Below are 16,786 nucleotides of genomic sequence, written 5' to 3' on the forward strand. Positions count from 1 at the left end.
TGACTTCTACTTCCCTTTCAAATCACATTTACTCCTTGCTCTAAGTCCTCAGCTCTTGTCACATTCTTTCAGTCCAGTAACAAGCATGATTCTTTCCCACCTCAGATATGCTCTACCTGGAGCACTCTTCCTTCTGGTCATCAGATGTCTGGCTACTTCTCATCTCTTAGATCTCAGCATTTTAGGTCTAAAATGTGTTTCTATATTTAAGAAGAGCCCTACTCTTTTTTCCTTTACACAGTAGTATAACATGATTTTAAGTTATACCTTTGGGTTTTTTCTATTGTCAGAATCGTGCTCAATGCAGTAAACGCTATGAAGAAATGAAACACATTCCCCTTACTTCAGTATCCCACAGAGCAAAGCACTTAATGGCTCCTGTCTATTAAATAAGCATGATAGAAACAAATATGGTTTCTATAAAGGAATGTAAATTTGTTTTTCATTACTATTAGGCAATTATATATGTAGCACTCACTTATTTCTTGAAAAGGTGGTGGCATATAAGAACATTCTTATTCTTTAGTGATATGGGATTTTCCCTCTTTCAAGCTCTTATCTCTGTGAGCACATGAGCATATTTGGTTAGTAATTTAGGGGTGGCTGCGATGCTGAGGGGGACACTATAAACTGGGACAAGTGAAAATAGGGAGAGACAGAAGGATCTACACAAACGAAAACATTAAAATGGAAAAACACTAAAAATTCAAGAAGAGCAGAGAGGAACGACTTCTTCAGGGATAATCTAAATTAAGTTTTCCTGAGGAAACCAACAGAAGTGCATCGAGTGTTAGCACAGATCCCCAGGCCACAACAACAAAATGGAAGAGTTGGAAAGAGCCTTTCAGAACGAACGGGGAGCCCTGCTATATTCTTCTAACAAAGAGAAGACTGAGCCTCGAGGTAAAACAGTTTACTCAAACGGCAAAAGTATATGGCAAAGGACCCAGAAGTCACAGCCCCCAAAACCAAGAGCAGCCTTGTTACCCACTCTACATACAGTATATTAGTGACATGATGTCATATAGAAGACGAGGAAAGTTGCCTAGAGTTCCCATTAATTCCTTTCCACAAGTTACTCAAGAGCCTCCTGAATCGCCCAGCCACGACTTAAGATGCTGCCAGTTCAGACAGGGCCACGATATGATAGTGACAAGGGTGCTTAATCCCTCCTCTCTGATCCTTGGTGTATAAAAACAATAGAGGTTCGCCTGGGCATCCTGTGTCTGTCCCTATGCCCTAAGAGCTGCTGCAACTACACAGAAGACATGCCAGGTGACACGAGGCAGCTAGGAGGGATTTTCCGGGTGCAGATGGTGGGATATACAGAGCGCTGACAGTAAGCTGTAATAAAACTTGTCACTTTTAAAAACTGTGATTTCCCAAATGAGCGCTCTGAACTTTTTAAATGGCCCCAAAAATACCGGAGCCCGGACACAGGCTCGTGCGAGCCTGCAGGACAGCAGCCAGGGCAGACGCACTGCTCACCTTCCCGCCTGGCGTGTCAGGAGACCCGGGCTCTGTATTACAGCATCTTCCGGTTCCCGCCGGAAGTTTTTCAAACACCGGAAGTCCCGCCTCGCTTCTCCGTGACGAAAGTAGGAACACACCCGCCACCTACGCGCGGCGTTACTTGTACAGGACGGGGAGGGGCGGGGCCAGTTAAACAGGGACGGGTCCAAACTGGACGGAGGTGGGGCCAAAGCTACGCTCCTGTGAGAGCGCTGAGGTGAACCCGGGATCCCGGTGCAAGTGGGGTCGGAGGTGTGAATGCTGGCCTGCTTCCGTGTCTTTCTTTCTCTTCTTACTTGCTTTATGCTTTCATCTATCATTTTTTAAGTTCACTTAAGGATGGTCCTTTGCATTGTTCATTTGCAATGAAAAACAGTTAAGCTTTTTGGCTATTTAAAGTGTCGTTAATTAACTTCCCACAGGCTTGTTCTTAGCGTATTTCATTATTTTCTAAGCCCTGAAATACGGTTTTTTGCTCCATTCTTGTGAAAATCTTGCTTCCTCTTTAGCCCTCGCTCGGCCTGTCGTGAGCTCTACCTTAATGGAAGGCTTTAGCCATGGAGTCATCGCTATTTTTGGTCTCTCAGGCAGGTTGGTGGTACACTGACAAGTACACAGATTTGGAACTTCTTTGTAAACTTATGCAAACCGCTTTACGTCTTTATTTTTCCCTTTGTCTAATCATTTATCTGCTAAGATACCAGGCTCATTAGGGTTAAATGCTCAGTCTATTTTACTTGAGGCAAATGCAGGTCCCAGTTTAGCTTTCCTTGGGCAAGAATGGAAAACCCTGTACCATTTCATTTTCAAATTCTTGGAAAGTGCTGTGATTGAAGTCCTGGTAACCTGGTATGCTAGCTTTATATCCTGCGTTGCCATTTCCCTTGCTCAAAACACAGAAGTAGCTTCTACCTTTTAATTCTAGCAGATCTAAATATCTTTTCTCCACTTTCATCTTCTGAATCCTCCACTTTTTTTTCACATATCTAATTTAAAAGCTTCTTTCTGTTACTCTGTTTACATCTTAAACTCAATTCCCAGTAGGAATGAAAAACGACTTCTTTTTAATATCGTGGTTTTTATCAGGCATACTAAACTCAGAAACAGCCAAAGAAATTAAATTGTAAAATTGGGGAAATGAGGCTGTTGTTAGTCTGGATTCGAATTAAGCAGTCAAAAGATTTGTTTTATAGGATTCTAGAGAGCAGCTTTTCCACTGATAATGACTCATTTCCAGTACTCAGAGATACTGAGTACACAGTCTAGCAAGGTATTGAAATGACCCATAAGTGGACCTTGCTACTGATCCATCCCCAAGTGAGTGTATGTTTTACTGGATAATTTTTGTGATAGGAAGAAAAATAGAACTTCTTTTAAGCTTGGTGAATCTAATTGTTTGTATCCTAAGTCACTGGCTACTATGGATCAGTTTCTGAGATTGTTAGGCTTTTTTTTCTTGTTAATTTATAGTCTTACATTGTCTTTTGCAATTGGTTACTTTTTCCAGAAGGACTGGAATGTCTGCCACAATCATAGTCTGCTCCACAATAGTCCTGAAAGAACTTAGAGTTCTTAGAATACACATTACAGTCAAGGATTATGGGAAGGTCATAACAATCAACAATAATTTACTATTTACTATTCACCTCCTTTTGGTATTGCATTGTCCCGGATATGTTTAAAGTAGAGCATAGAAAGAGTCAAGGTGAATCAATATTCTACAAAGGCTTTTGACATAATTCCTGCATTGGAGGAATTTACTAACAAGACTGAAAACTAGAAACAGCCACAGGGACCCAAGCAAAACAGTCTCGATTTAAGGACTGAGTTAAGCAGGTAGTAGCCACACTACACAGAGAAGAGAGTAGGGGTTTGGCAGCATGCTGTTGGACCCTAGCCAACACCAGGATTGTTTTTATTTGCCCTTCACCTGAGAAAGAAAAAAAAGATTACTAAGCTAAAGTTTGAAAACCTGGTAAGGTTTTAGACGTCAGAAACCTGGGAAAAATAAAACTTGGGGAAAAACCTAAAATTAAAATTTTTACTTGGTGGCCTACTCCAAAAGCAAGTAAGACTATCAAGAGAACATTTCCTTTGGAATTCTGCAAGAGAACCACTCCCCCTAAAAGCTGTCAAGTGAAATCACTTTAAGTGTAAACCAGGCCCCCACCACCAAAACTGCCTTTTCTGTCTAGAACCTTGCCGACTCCATTGTTTACCTTTGGATCTCAAATGCAGAATGCCAAGAAATTCATTAGGTCTAGACTCACAGCTTGGAATAATTTGGACACCCACCTAAAACTATGCAATAAGGTTTGAAAGTAATTAACGCATGTTTTGGGTTTGCTTAGAGGTTATTTATTGTTCTAAAACATACAGCTCTTCCTATGATACTCACAGGTACTTTATTATTTATATGTTATTGTCACTGTTTTCAATTCCTTTCTCCATGGGTTCTGTAACCCCAGGGTGGGGGGTATGAAACAAAATAATAGCAATAACTTAACTTTATTGATTACCTACCATGCACCAAGCAATAAGTTAATGCTTTTGCATATATTTATATATTTAATTCACTTATCAGCTAAATGAGATTTACTGTTATCCTATTTTTTTTCTTTATTTTTGTAAATGAGAAAAACAGTATATAGAGAAGTTAAATCATTAATCCAAGGTCAAATTAATTGCTAAGTTGCAGATCTAGGATTCAAATCCACTGATCTACTTGACTGCAAAGCCAGTACTTTTTTGTTAGGGGTTGTTTTTGGTTTTTGAGACAGATTCTCCCTATGTAGCACAGGCTGGTTTGAACTCTTGATCCTCCTGTCTCAGCCTACCTAGTGTTGGGGTTACAGTTATGCACCACTGTGCCCAACCAAAGTCAGTACTTTTAAAGACATCCATATACTACCAGCTTGAAGAAAAGATTTTTTTTGTGGTACTGGGATTTGAACTCAGGGCCTACACCTTGAGCCACTCCATCAGCCCTTTTTTGTTATGTTTTTATTTCCAGATAGGGTCTCATGAACTATTTGCCTGGGCTGGCTTTGAACCACAATTCTCCTGATCTCTGCCTCCTGAGTAGCTAAGATTACAGGTGTGAGCCACTGGCACCCAGCTGAAGCAAAGATCTTTTCTGTCTCAACTATGTTGCCCCATGCAATATTTAGAATCCTTGTGATGCTCAAGAACTGTTGAATATCTAAAAACACTAAAGTACTGTCTAACCATTTGAAACATAACAATTAGCTTCAAACTAAGTGAAGTTCCACAAGAACAAAAATTTTTAACATAGATGCAACTATTTCACCCATTAAATTGTAAGATATTTGAATCTAGGACCTAAGTCTAGGTCATTGTTTTTTCACCCATTTTTCCCTCTGCTTACAGAGTACCTAATAATACTTAACAAATAGTAGGTACTTAATAAAATTATATACTAACTCCTGGACCCAAGAATGTGCTTGTAGTAAAGAGAACTCCTTCCTCATACTAGAAAAGTAATTTGCCACACAGAAGGTAGGTTACCATTTTTTTTAATCAACTGTACTTTTGAAGACTAAAACATTTTGTCCCTTAGCAATAGTCACTTAGTGTGCTGGTTAATTTTAGGTATCAACTTGACTGAATTAAGAAATACTCAGATAGCTGGTAAAGCATTATTGCTGGGTATGTCTGTAATAGTGTTTCCAAAAGAGATTGACATTTTAATTTAATGGGCTGGACAAGGAAGATCCTCTCTCACCTAATGTGGGTGGGAACCATTCAATTGTGTAGGGCCTGGATAAAAGAAAAAGGCAGAGGACAGGAAAATTCTCTTCTGGAGCTAGAATACCCTTTTTCTCCTACACTTGGACATTAGAACTCCAGGTTTTATAGACTTTGGACTCCAGGACTTGTACTAGTGGCCCATCAGTTTCACAGGTCTTGGGCCTTAGACTGAAAGTTACCTCATCACCTTTCCTGATTCTGAGGTCTTTGGACTTGAACTGAGCCAGACTTCCTGCTTCCTGGTTCCCCAACTTTCAGATGGCTTATCACGGGACTTGGTCTACATAATGGTATGAGCCAATTCTTTTAATAAATCCCTTCTTGTCTGTCTATCTATCAATCTATCTGTCTATCCATCCATCCATTATATTGGTTTTGTTTCTCTGGAAAGCCCTGAAAATTAAATTAGAAATGGTAGAAATGTGTTTCAGATTAAAAAATGTACAAATTGAAACTGAGCTTCATTTCATGACTATTTGCACATTAACCCCTGCCCATCCTCTTTTGCCACTATCAGAAGCTCTTCTTCTTAAACAATGAAATTTATTGGCCTCAATGAGTTTTTCTGAATAATTCAGAAATTTAGAGATTTCCTGCAAAATCTAAGAAATTGATAAACAGAGGGGAACTGCCTTTGCTTCCCAAATGATAAAGGGATTTCTTGTTAAGTGCAGTAGACTAGGCTGGTAGATGAATTTCCCAAAGTGTCCTGTCCTGTTACTTTCAATTAGACCAGAAGCAGCAGCATAATTCTAAAGTGATAGTTTGGTGTTGAGGCCATTTTTCTACCCCAAAGTAAGTTTGTCAGTCTTTCTTTTATAAAAGAAGAAAGACTTAAGGGATTAAAATCCTGAGTCTTGATGAAATAGTAAATGGATCTGCAAGAGGCATAAATTAAGCCTGAGAAAGTTAATTGTACAGCTTTTTCAAGGAATTGGGAATCAAAGGGATTACATATATTTAAATCTCACATGAAATAAAATTATGAGCCCTTTAAATTTAACTGTATTGAATTGTATCATAGGATATATTTTCTAGCTTTAGCTAAAAACTTGAAATTTGCAATGTTTTATCCCACTTATTTTTTTATATCCCAAGGTATTTTGCAATGAATACAATTAGAAACAAAATTAAGACCCATTAAAAAACATAAACAATAAATGAAATACTGTCTCTGTTGTGTGGTTCACTGTTCCTCTCCTCATTTGCCTGGTAAATTCACTGGCTGAAAGGCACTCATTTGGTGGCATTCAGGAGCAGATATACTGCAAAATTCTGTCCCTGTGAATTTCTCATCAAAAGTGTCTAGTGACCTTTGAGGCAAAGGCATAAGACTTCTATTAAACTACCTGAGATCCAAGTATGGAAACCCCAAAGGCTCATTCAGATCCTTATGCTGACATAGCTTGTTAGGTTGCAAGATGGGACTTGTTTTAGTTTAATGTATGCTAACCACAGAGAGACACATCTGGACACTCTATACATCACAACTACATTTTGTATTTAGTACCTTTAGTCCATATTCCAGATGAACCATTTGAAACTATCCTGCAAAATGCTCTCTTGAAACACTTATCCAGGAATGCCTATGGCCAAAATTTTAAAACTAGAGTCTTTATACACTAATTGCAATTCAAATTCAGAAAAACATTGTTTGCAAGACCAATCTACATCCAAGTTTGTGTGTGCTTTTTTTTTAAAGTCAAGATTATTGAAGTGCAGCTTACAAAGAGTAAAACTCAACTTTGTCTTTTCTTTCTTTTTCTTTGAGACAGTCTTGCTATGTAGTCCATAGGCTAGCCTTGACTCCTGCTCTATTGCCTCATCCTCCCAAGTGCTGGAATTGCAGGCATGCACCACCATGCCTGGCTAAAACTCATCTTTTAATTCTGACAGACACATTAAGCTGTGTAATTAAACACCACAATCAATCAAGATAGACCCTTCCATCTTCACCCCCCATAAATTGCTCTTTTGTAGTCCATCTCCTCACCTCCCAGCACATGGCAACCACTGATCCGCTCTCTGTTCGAATGATTGTACCTTTTCAAGAATGTCATATAAATGGAATCTCACAGTATGTAACCATTTGAGTCTGGTTTTTTTCAATTAATATAATACATTTGAGATTAAATCCATGTCACTGCATGTATCAGTACTTTACTTCTCTTTGTATCCCATTAGCATTCCATTGTGTGGATATACCACAGTTTATTTATCCACTCATCAGTGGGCATTTAAGTTTTTTCCACTTTAGGGACATTACGAATAATGCTGCTGTGAATATTCATGTACAAGTTTCTGGATGGACATATATTTTCATTTCTCCTGAGTAAATACATCTAAAAACAGGATTACTGAGTCATATGGTATGCATTTAATTTTATAAGAAACTACTAAATTGTTTTCCAAAGTAGCTGTACCATGTTATATTCCCATCAGCAATGCCTAAGAGTTTGACTTATACCACATCCTTGCCAGAACTTGAAATTGTAAGCATTAGTGCTTTAATTTGTATTTTCTTAACGACTAGTGCTGTTTATTAGTAATGTGTTTATTTGCTATCTATAAATCTTCTTTGGTAAAGTATTTGTTCAAATCTTTTAGCAATTTTAATTGCATTTTTGATTATTAAATTATGAAAGTTCTTTAAACTGCAAATACTAGTCCTTTATCAAATATGACACCTTAACAATGTGATTTATCACTGGCAGCTGCCAACATAGTAGCCCACAAAAATCTGATTCCTTCTTTGTCCACAAAGAAACTCAAAAGGCGTCAAATGTCCTTCAAGAGATTAGCTAATGCACTGGGGGCGTGGCTCAAGTGACAGAGCCCTTGCCTAGCAAGCACAGGCCTGAGTTCGATCCCCAGGAAAACAGAGAGAGATTACCATCTTTTTGACATACATAAATTTTCCTGACACCAACATAACTGTAGACAGAAAAACATCCTTTATAGAAAAATGACCTAATTTCACAGTGAAGGATAAAAGAATGGGCTTAAAATATGTTCATTTATCATTGTAAGGTAATACTTTAAAATAGAAAAGGTGGCATTCACAAGCTTTAAAAAGAAGTTAGCTAGGCCATAACTGGTATTTGTTTACACTGGACCATGATCTGAATATAAGAAAATCCAGAGAATCTACAAGAAACTGCTGTTGGATCCTGCAAGTTAGATTTTCAAAGAAGTAGGCATGTGTTAGGGAGCTTTTGTGAGTTTGGAGATCCCAGGTCTATAATTCCTGTGATTTTCAGGCTTGTTTCCAGAAATCATGAGCTAATACTTCTTGAATTTTGATGCACAGAAGAATGACGATAAGAACCTCATTTTTTTTTGGTGGGTCTGGGATTTGAACTCAGGGCTTCATGCTTGCAAAGCAGGCTCTCTACTTTTTGAGCCACACCTGCATTTTGGTCTGGTTATTTTGGAGATGGGGGTCTTATGAACCATTTTTCTGGGCTGGCCTCGAACTTCAGTCTTTCTGATCTCAGCCTCCCAACTGTCAGAGCCTCTTATAAATGCCGTAAGATCCCAAATTAATTAATCTAAGGTGGTATCAACATGTATCTGAAAACACCAGGTAATCCTGATGAAATGTTCTATGCACTGCAAAAAGAATTGCCATAACATTAGATCAAGGGCAAACACAACAAGGGGATTGGACTATGAGCACATGATAAAAGCGAGAGCACACAAGGGAGGGATGAGGATAGGTAAGACACCTAAAAAACTAGCTAGCATTTGTTGCCCTTAACGCAGAGAAACTAAGGCAGATACCTCAAAGCAACTGAGGCCAATAGGAAAAGGGGAACAGGTACTAGAGAAAAGGTTAGATCAAAAAGAATTAACCTAGAAGGTAACACCCACGCACAGGAAATCAATGTGAGTCAATGCCCTGTATAGCTATCCTTATCTCAACCAGCAAAAACTCTTGTTCCTTCCTATTATTGCTTATACTCTCTCTACAACAAGATTAGAAATAAGGGCAAAATAGTTTCTGCTGGGTATTGGGGGGGGAGAGGGAGGGGGCGGAGTGGGTGGTAAGGGAGGGGGTGGGGGCAGTGGGGAGAAATGAACCAATCCTTGTATGCACATATGAATAATAAAAGAAAAATGAAAAAAAAAAAAGAATTGCCATAATACTTACTGAGCACTGGGTTTGAAAGCTTAGAGGAAGACTGAGCTATAGTAATATGGCAATCAATTAGATCAGGGTTCTTTTGCTTTGTTTCGATGGAAATTATGTATAGGCAAAGTGCAACTCCCTTAGTGTCAGGAACTCTAAGTTTCTCTCTGCTCTTAGGGTTACAGGTCTGGGCTTTAAGTGCCAGGGGCCTAGTGCCCAGCAGCTGGTGTTAGCGCCCTGAGCTTGATATGTCTCCACCCTCATGTTCTGAGTATTATAGCTTTTCAGTAGCCAGATCTAGTAACTCCCAACAGCCTTCTGGTGACCAGGCTTGCAGCCCTTCCGTAACCCAGGCTCTTCACAGTTCTTTGCTTTCTTCTCCCTTCACAATCTCAATGCTCTGCAGACTCTGCTCCTGGCTGCTCTCTGGGACTTTTTTGTTTTTAAGTGCCAGGGATCAAACCCAGGGCCTTAGGCATGCTTGGCAGATGCCTACCCGTGAGCTATATTCCAGCTCTCTCACCTTCTTAGAGCTAACAATCCTAGGAGTTATTTGCTCTTCCTCTTACCAGATTAGCCTGCTCTACTTATGATAAGAAAAACCGTGAGTAGCCAATAAAACACATGCACGAGGCTTTATTGGGCTAGGGCTGCAGTCCCAAAGGTGCAGTGTACAGAAGCAGTCTTCCAGACTGCTCCAAAGGAAGTGGGAGGAGCCAGTCAGACATGCACACTAGCTGTCATAAGGGTGGGAGGCAGTGCAGTTTCCAGGCCAGACAGAGGACATCTATGAGGAGGTTCCCAGAGGCTGTGAGGGTGGAGCTATCAAAGGGTCATCTGAAGCTGTCATAGCCCAAGTGAGCTCTCCAAAATGATGTCCAGGTTGGAATGGCAGCCAGGACAGTTGTGGCGGTTCTTGTGACTGGTACAAAGTCTCTCTGGTCACCTGTGACTGGTCTGAAGTCTTCTCCAGGCAGCAGGGGCTGGATTACAGTGTCCCCCAAGCAGCTTCCAAGTTTTTAAAACAGCAGAGCTGTTAAGATGACAACTTGAGAATCCATGGAGGGAGCAGCTGCTTGATTGATGGCTTCTGGGGTCCCCTGAAAATAAGTGGACTGAAGTTGTGTTTGCCAGTGCCCCTGGTGACCTTTAGGAACCCCAGCAATAGAGTTCATAACAGCAGCGACTCCCAATCCAACCTTCCTCCCTGTCTGGGTAGTGGCAAGTTTCTTCTCTTGGGCAGCTGTCACTGAGGCCTGGAATGGGATGTGGGGGGAGTTTAACAGCTGTCATTCAACAGCAGAACTGCTCATTCCTGAAGCTTTAGTCATTTTAATGGGAAAACATTAATGGGGCTAGCTACAAGGATCTGACATGGAATTGACATTCTTTTCCAGGGAACTTTTCCTAACAATGCTTACCCCTGGCCAAATACCCTTAGGGAGGGTTTGGTCCTCCATTCTGTCTCAGGTGGTATCTAAATACAGCACTTTGTGGAACCCAAAGGTAGACCAGCAATTCATGGTTTCTGCTAGCCACACCAATTACAATAGTATAGTTTATTAATTGAAAATAATAAGCCAGGTTCTGGTAGTTTATAATCCTAGCTACTTGGGAGACAGAAATCTGGAAGATCACAGTTCAAGGACAGCCAGGGCAAAAAGCTTGAAAAGCATAAAAAGAGAATCAGCATCCAAGCCACTGGGGCAAGAAGTGAGACCCTATCTAAAAAATAACCAGAACAAAGAGGGCTGGAAGCATGACTTCAGCTGTAGAGCACCTGCCTAGCAAGCTGGAAGGCCTGAGTTCAACCCCTAGTACATCCCCTCCCAAAAGACAATAGCTAGTGCTTATAGATTGTTTAACACTTACAAGATTGTATAATAAGGACTCTGTATACATTTTTTTTAAGTTTTTGTTTGGCTTTTTTAAGTTTTAAAATGACCCTATAAGGCAGATAGGTGATATCCCCACTTTAGATGATAAAACTGAAGTTTAAGAGGTTAAGTAATTCAAGCAGTTACAAAGCATAATTAAGTAAATCTATCAAAAACCTCAGAAACTAAAAATGCTCTAGTTATCTGCCATACTTACGTCAATGAAAGCCATATATATTAGCTAATTACTTCTGCAAACAAATTACAACTAAATATATATATTGGTGGTACTAAGGTTTGAACTCAGTGCCTCACACTTGCTAGGCAGGCGCTCTACCACCTGGGTCACTCCATCAGCCCTACCTCTAAATATTTTTAATGCCATAAATAATTCATTGGCTCTCTTGGCAACCAAAGTAGATGAATTGGAGTCAGAGTGCCAGTGTCTATATATGAAGGGTGTATATTAAAAACTGTTTCAGAGTACAGAAAGTTATTTTTATTTTTAATTTAAATGAAATAGACAATTTAGTAGAAAAATATTACTATTAACTTCTTTATGAGAATATACAAGAAATATTAGCAGTGTTAATTAAAGAGCAAAAAAGAGTGTTATGTCTAACAGTGCACAGGTCAAATGAGCATCAGAATAAGTATGAATTTAACTAAAGAAGAAAATGAAGAGGAAGAAGAAAAAGTAGTAGGAGGAGGAAGAATATAAAGGAAGGAAGAAGAAGAGGAGGAAGGGAAGTGGAGAAAGGAAAGGAAGAAGAGGAGGAAAAACATAACTCAAATTATTTGTCTTTACTTGTAAAAAGTCACACAGATTTTAGGATCTAAGCAAAGCCTACTTGTTCCCTATGACCATGTTTCATAGATATTACTTTTTAAAAATTTTTATTCCTATATGTTTTTTAATTATTATGCTGGGTGGGTGTACATCGTAGCATTCACAAAGATTCTTACAATGTATCAAATATGTCATACTTGAATTCCCCCCCTCCACTGCTCTCTTCCATTCCCCCTCCCCTAATTCCTGGAACAGCTTCAACAGGTTTCATTTTTGCATTTACATACATATGTATATATTATTTGCACCATATTCATCCTTCAATCCCTTTCCCTGCCACCTCCCCCCCACGCCAGGGCCAACTGCACCCCCACCCCCAGCAGAACTTGTTCCACCCTCCTGTTCTCTGATTTTGTAGAAGAAAAAACATAAAACATAATCAGAGAAACATGGTGTTTTTGTTAATTTGAGATAAAGGTAGCTATACAGGGAAATTCCTTGTGTTGTTTCCATGCATATATGTATTACAACCCCAGCTGGTTCTTCTCTATTAGTCCTCTTCACTCCTCCCTAGTCCCCTTCCTATGGTGGCCACGGCCAGTTTAAGATTTCTATGCTCATTCCGGTACAGTGAGCACATCAGTCACATTCAAGTTTTTGGTTTCCTTCCTTTGCCCTATCCTTCCCATGCACAGCCTCCCCTTAGTGTGACCTGTGTCCCATAATACTGCTGCATTTGTTGTAGGTTCATAATCCACATATGAGTGAGAACATGTGGCTTTTGGCCTTCTGAGCCTGGATAACTTCATTTATGATGCTCTCCAGTTTCATCCATTTACCTGCGAATGACAAAATTTCATTCTTCTTTGTGGCTGAGTAAAATTCCGTTCTTTATAAAAACCACATTTTCTTAATCCATTCATTAGTAGTGGGGCATTCTGGCTTTTTCCATAGCTTAGCTATTGTGAATAGTGCTGCGGTAAACATGGGTTACAGGTGCCTTTGTAGTAACCTGACTCACATTTCCTTCCAGTATATCCCTAGAAGTGGGATTGTTGGATTGTATGGCAGATCTATTTTTAGTTTTTTAAAGAGCTTCCATATTGTTTTCCATAGTGGTTGTACTAGCTACATTCCCACCAGCAGTATATGCGAGTTCCTTTTCCCCCACATCCTCTCCAACATTTGTTGTTGTTGATGTTCTTGATGGTAGTTATTCTAACAGGAGTGAGGTGGAATCTTAGTGTGGTTTTGACTTGCATTTCCTTTATAGCCAGGGATGGAGCATTTTTTCTTGTTTTTGCCATTTGGATTTCTTCCTTTGAAAAAGTTCAGTTCAGTTCAGTCACCCATTTCTTTATTGGTTCATTGATTTGGGGGGAGTTTAGTTTTTTGAGCTCCCTGTATATTCTGTTTATCAGTCCTTTATCTGATGTAGGGCTAGCAAAGATTTTCTCCCATTCTTGGGTGGCCTCTTCAATTTAGAGACCATTTATTTTCTTGTACAGAAGCTTTTTAATTTAATGTAATCCCATTTGTCAATCCTTTCTCTTAGTTGCTGAGCCACTTGAATTCTACTGAGGAAGTCCTTGCCTATACCTATTGCTTCCAGAGTATTCCCTGTTCTTTCCTGTATTAGCTTCAAGGGTTCAGATCTGATATTAAAGTCCTTAATCCACTTTGAGTTGATACTTGTACAAGGTGACAAACATGGATCTAGTTTCAGTTTTTTTCAGGCAGATATCCAGTTTTCCCAGCAACATTTGTTGAAGAGGTTGTCTTTTCTCCATCATATGTTTTTGGCACCTTTGTCCAAACTCAGGTGAATGTAGCTGTGTGGATTCATATCTGGGTCCTCTATTCTGTTCCACTGGTCTTCGTATCTGTTTTTGTGCCAATGCGATGCTGTTTTTATTGCAATGGCTCTGTACTGTAGTTTGAAGTCGGGTATCATGATACCTCCAGCATTTCTCTTTTTTGCTCAGTATTTCCTTGGCTACTTGCAGTGCTTTGTGTTTCCAAATGAACTTTAGGGTTGATTTTTCAATCTCTGATGAATGCCATTGGGATTTTGATGGGAATTGTGTTGAACATGTAGATTGCTTTTCACAGATAGTTCTGACAGAAAACAGAAATCCACATGAAGTTCACAATGATGGTCTTTAAGGTTGGTGGGAGATGAAATTGTTCTAACCATAATCTGCCATTTAATTCTGTCAAATCTATCTCAGTCCACTGTTCATAGAAAGTCAATTCAAAGAGACTCTTGGGTTGATATAACAGGTGCTGATACAAGTGAGATCATGTAGTAAGTATCTGAAAAGCAGAATAGGTTTTGACACCATTTAGATAACCAAGGAAATATCCTATGGCTGTTTTCTAAGGTGTTTGAATAATGCAGTATTAACAGAACCATATTTTTAAAATATGACTAACCCAGAAGCACAGAGAAACTGATTTATTAAAGAAATGAATTGCTCGCTTACTCTTCATTTTGAGCTCTATTACTCCTCCTGTGCCTCTATCTTCCCCTTCCACTTTTCTAATGACTGTTCTGTCACTAGAAGAGGGTCAGGGAAAACTCAAGTATATTAAATATACTATGCTATCATTCAAATCTTGAGTATCCTCCAAAGGTCCATGTGGTAAAGGTTTGATCTCTGGGGTGGCATTATTGAGAGATATGGAGCCTTTAGGAGATGGGGCTAGTGGGAAGTCTTTAGGTCATTTGGGTGTGTACCCTTGAAAGGGATTGCAGGACTCTATCATCTACTTTTCTTCACTCCATAGCTCCAACACACATTCCCATCATGATATACTGTGTGTCAGAGGCCCGAAAGCAACAGGGTCAACCAATCCTGGACTAAAACTTCTAAAACTGTGATCCAAAATAAACTGTGATCCTAGTAAACCTTTTTGATTACCTCAGGTATTTATTGTAGTGACAGAAAGCTGACTAATAAATAAATGCAGATGTGAGAATCAGAGAGAATTAAAAAAAAAAAACTGACTAAGTCATACCACTTACTAAGTGCTTTGTGGGAAGACTATTGAGATTTTGTTTGCTTGGTTTTATTAATTTTAAGAATTAGTGAGACTTATAGTAGAGTAAAGAGGTCAACAAATCCTCTACCCACTCCCCATCTAAGAAACTGGAAAAATGGGGGAAAATGTTGTCAAAAAGAGTCATTTTAAGGCCCTTTGATATGTATTGCAAAGATATTTTCTTAGTTTGTCATTATTTGTTTATCTATTTACTTTGATATTGGCATCTGAAGTCATACTCGCTTATAACTTTTCCATCCAAAATTTTTCATGTTCATATGGTTGACCTGTGGGATTTATATCAGACTTTTAAAGGACTTTCTCACCTGAGAAGAGCTCTCTTAAGACACTGAAATGCTAGTCATTATCTTGCATTAATTTTCTAATTTTAATTTTGGCTTCTTAATGAGATTTGGAAGGCTATCTAGAGTCCAAGTAGGAGATTGGGATAATGCTCTTGATCAGATTTGAAGAAAAAAAAAAAACCCTTATTAACAGCATATTTAAAAGAATATCTACTCCTATGACAAGTTCTCCCATTTTGAGGGGACTATATATGTATATATCAACTGGAAAGCTCATTTAAAATACTGATAAATCCCCATTCCCAGCCTGACTTCCAGAAGTAGAATTAGGTGGGGTCTAAGAATCTACCTTTTTTTTTTTTGGTACTAGGGATTGAATTCAAGGTCTCACATGCGCTAGGAAAGTACTCTACCACTGAGCTATACCTCTAGTCTGTGGAAAGGGTGGGGTTTTTTTGGTTTTTTGTGGGGGTGGGGTTGGCAATGGGGTTTGAACTCAGGGCCTCAGGCTTGCTAGGAAGGTACTCTTACCTCTTGAGCTACTGCACTAGCCTGGAAATCTGTGTTTTATTCAAGTTCCAGATGATTGTGATATGGCTCATCTACCCACCCACCCCCATAGCAAGACTGGATCTTGCTATGTAACCCTGCTCTTCCTGCTGTGCGTTTTGAGTACTGAGATTACAGGTATGCACCACCATGCCTGGCTCCCTGCCACATTTTTAAAAACTTGATTTGGAGGGCCTTTTTTTTTTTTTTCAATTGGGGGAATATAAGAGTCAGAATCCCAAGAGGAGATGAGTGCCAAATTTGAATTATGATAACTAACCCAGAACTATTTGCAGATTCAAATTAGATAAGCTATTCATTGGCCTGGGTGAGGGAACCACAGGGGAAAGTAAGAGAATGCTGCTACAGCCCCTGGGCCTAAAGAGATGGGGGGTGGGGGGAAGGAATGCAGCCCAAGAGAGCTCTGTAAAGTTAGCCTCCTTGACAAGAGCAGTGACCTTTTGTCAAGGGTCACTGCCCACCTGAGTTAGCAAAAGTGGAGAATAAATAACCTCACTTCATTTCCCTCTTTTGACCCCCTGCCCAAGATCCCCAGGGGCCAAACTGAGCTGTAACCTGCAGGGTGTGGGCGCCCTTGAGGTTGCACATAGAGGTCAGCCTCCAGGGCAGCGAGGAGGTTGAGGAACAAACAGGGTATCTGACACAAGGCCTAATTGCACCATGGAGTGTGAAATGTGTGACAGAGAAAGAAAAGCCATAGTGGACCAAGAACCCAGGGATTCTGGAAAGGGAAATCATGAGAAAGAAGTTTGGGAACAATACTTATGATCTGGTATTCAAATAA

At 39.5% G+C, this 16,786-nt stretch overlaps 1 protein-coding gene across 2 annotated transcripts in view; it reads right to left on the bottom strand.

The window, feature by feature from the left end:
* The window catches only part of Srbd1 (S1 RNA binding domain 1), a 227,160-nt gene that overhangs the window by 190,176 nt on the left and 20,198 nt on the right, over nt 1–16,786 (bottom strand). Inside the window, exon 1 of one of the 2 annotated variants that reach the window (XM_020168980.2) lies at nt 1,489–1,566. The exons of the other annotated variant lie outside the window; for it this stretch is intronic. The gene's annotated coding sequence lies outside the window, so the exon portion shown is untranslated. Of the gene's footprint in view, nt 1–1,488; nt 1,567–16,786 lie in introns of those variants that run through there. 2 annotated transcript variants of the gene reach the window in all.

This window comes from Castor canadensis, chromosome 12, assembly GCF_047511655.1.
Source record: "Castor canadensis chromosome 12, mCasCan1.hap1v2, whole genome shotgun sequence".
In the NCBI taxonomy this organism is placed as follows: Eukaryota; Metazoa; Chordata; class Mammalia; order Rodentia; family Castoridae; genus Castor; species Castor canadensis.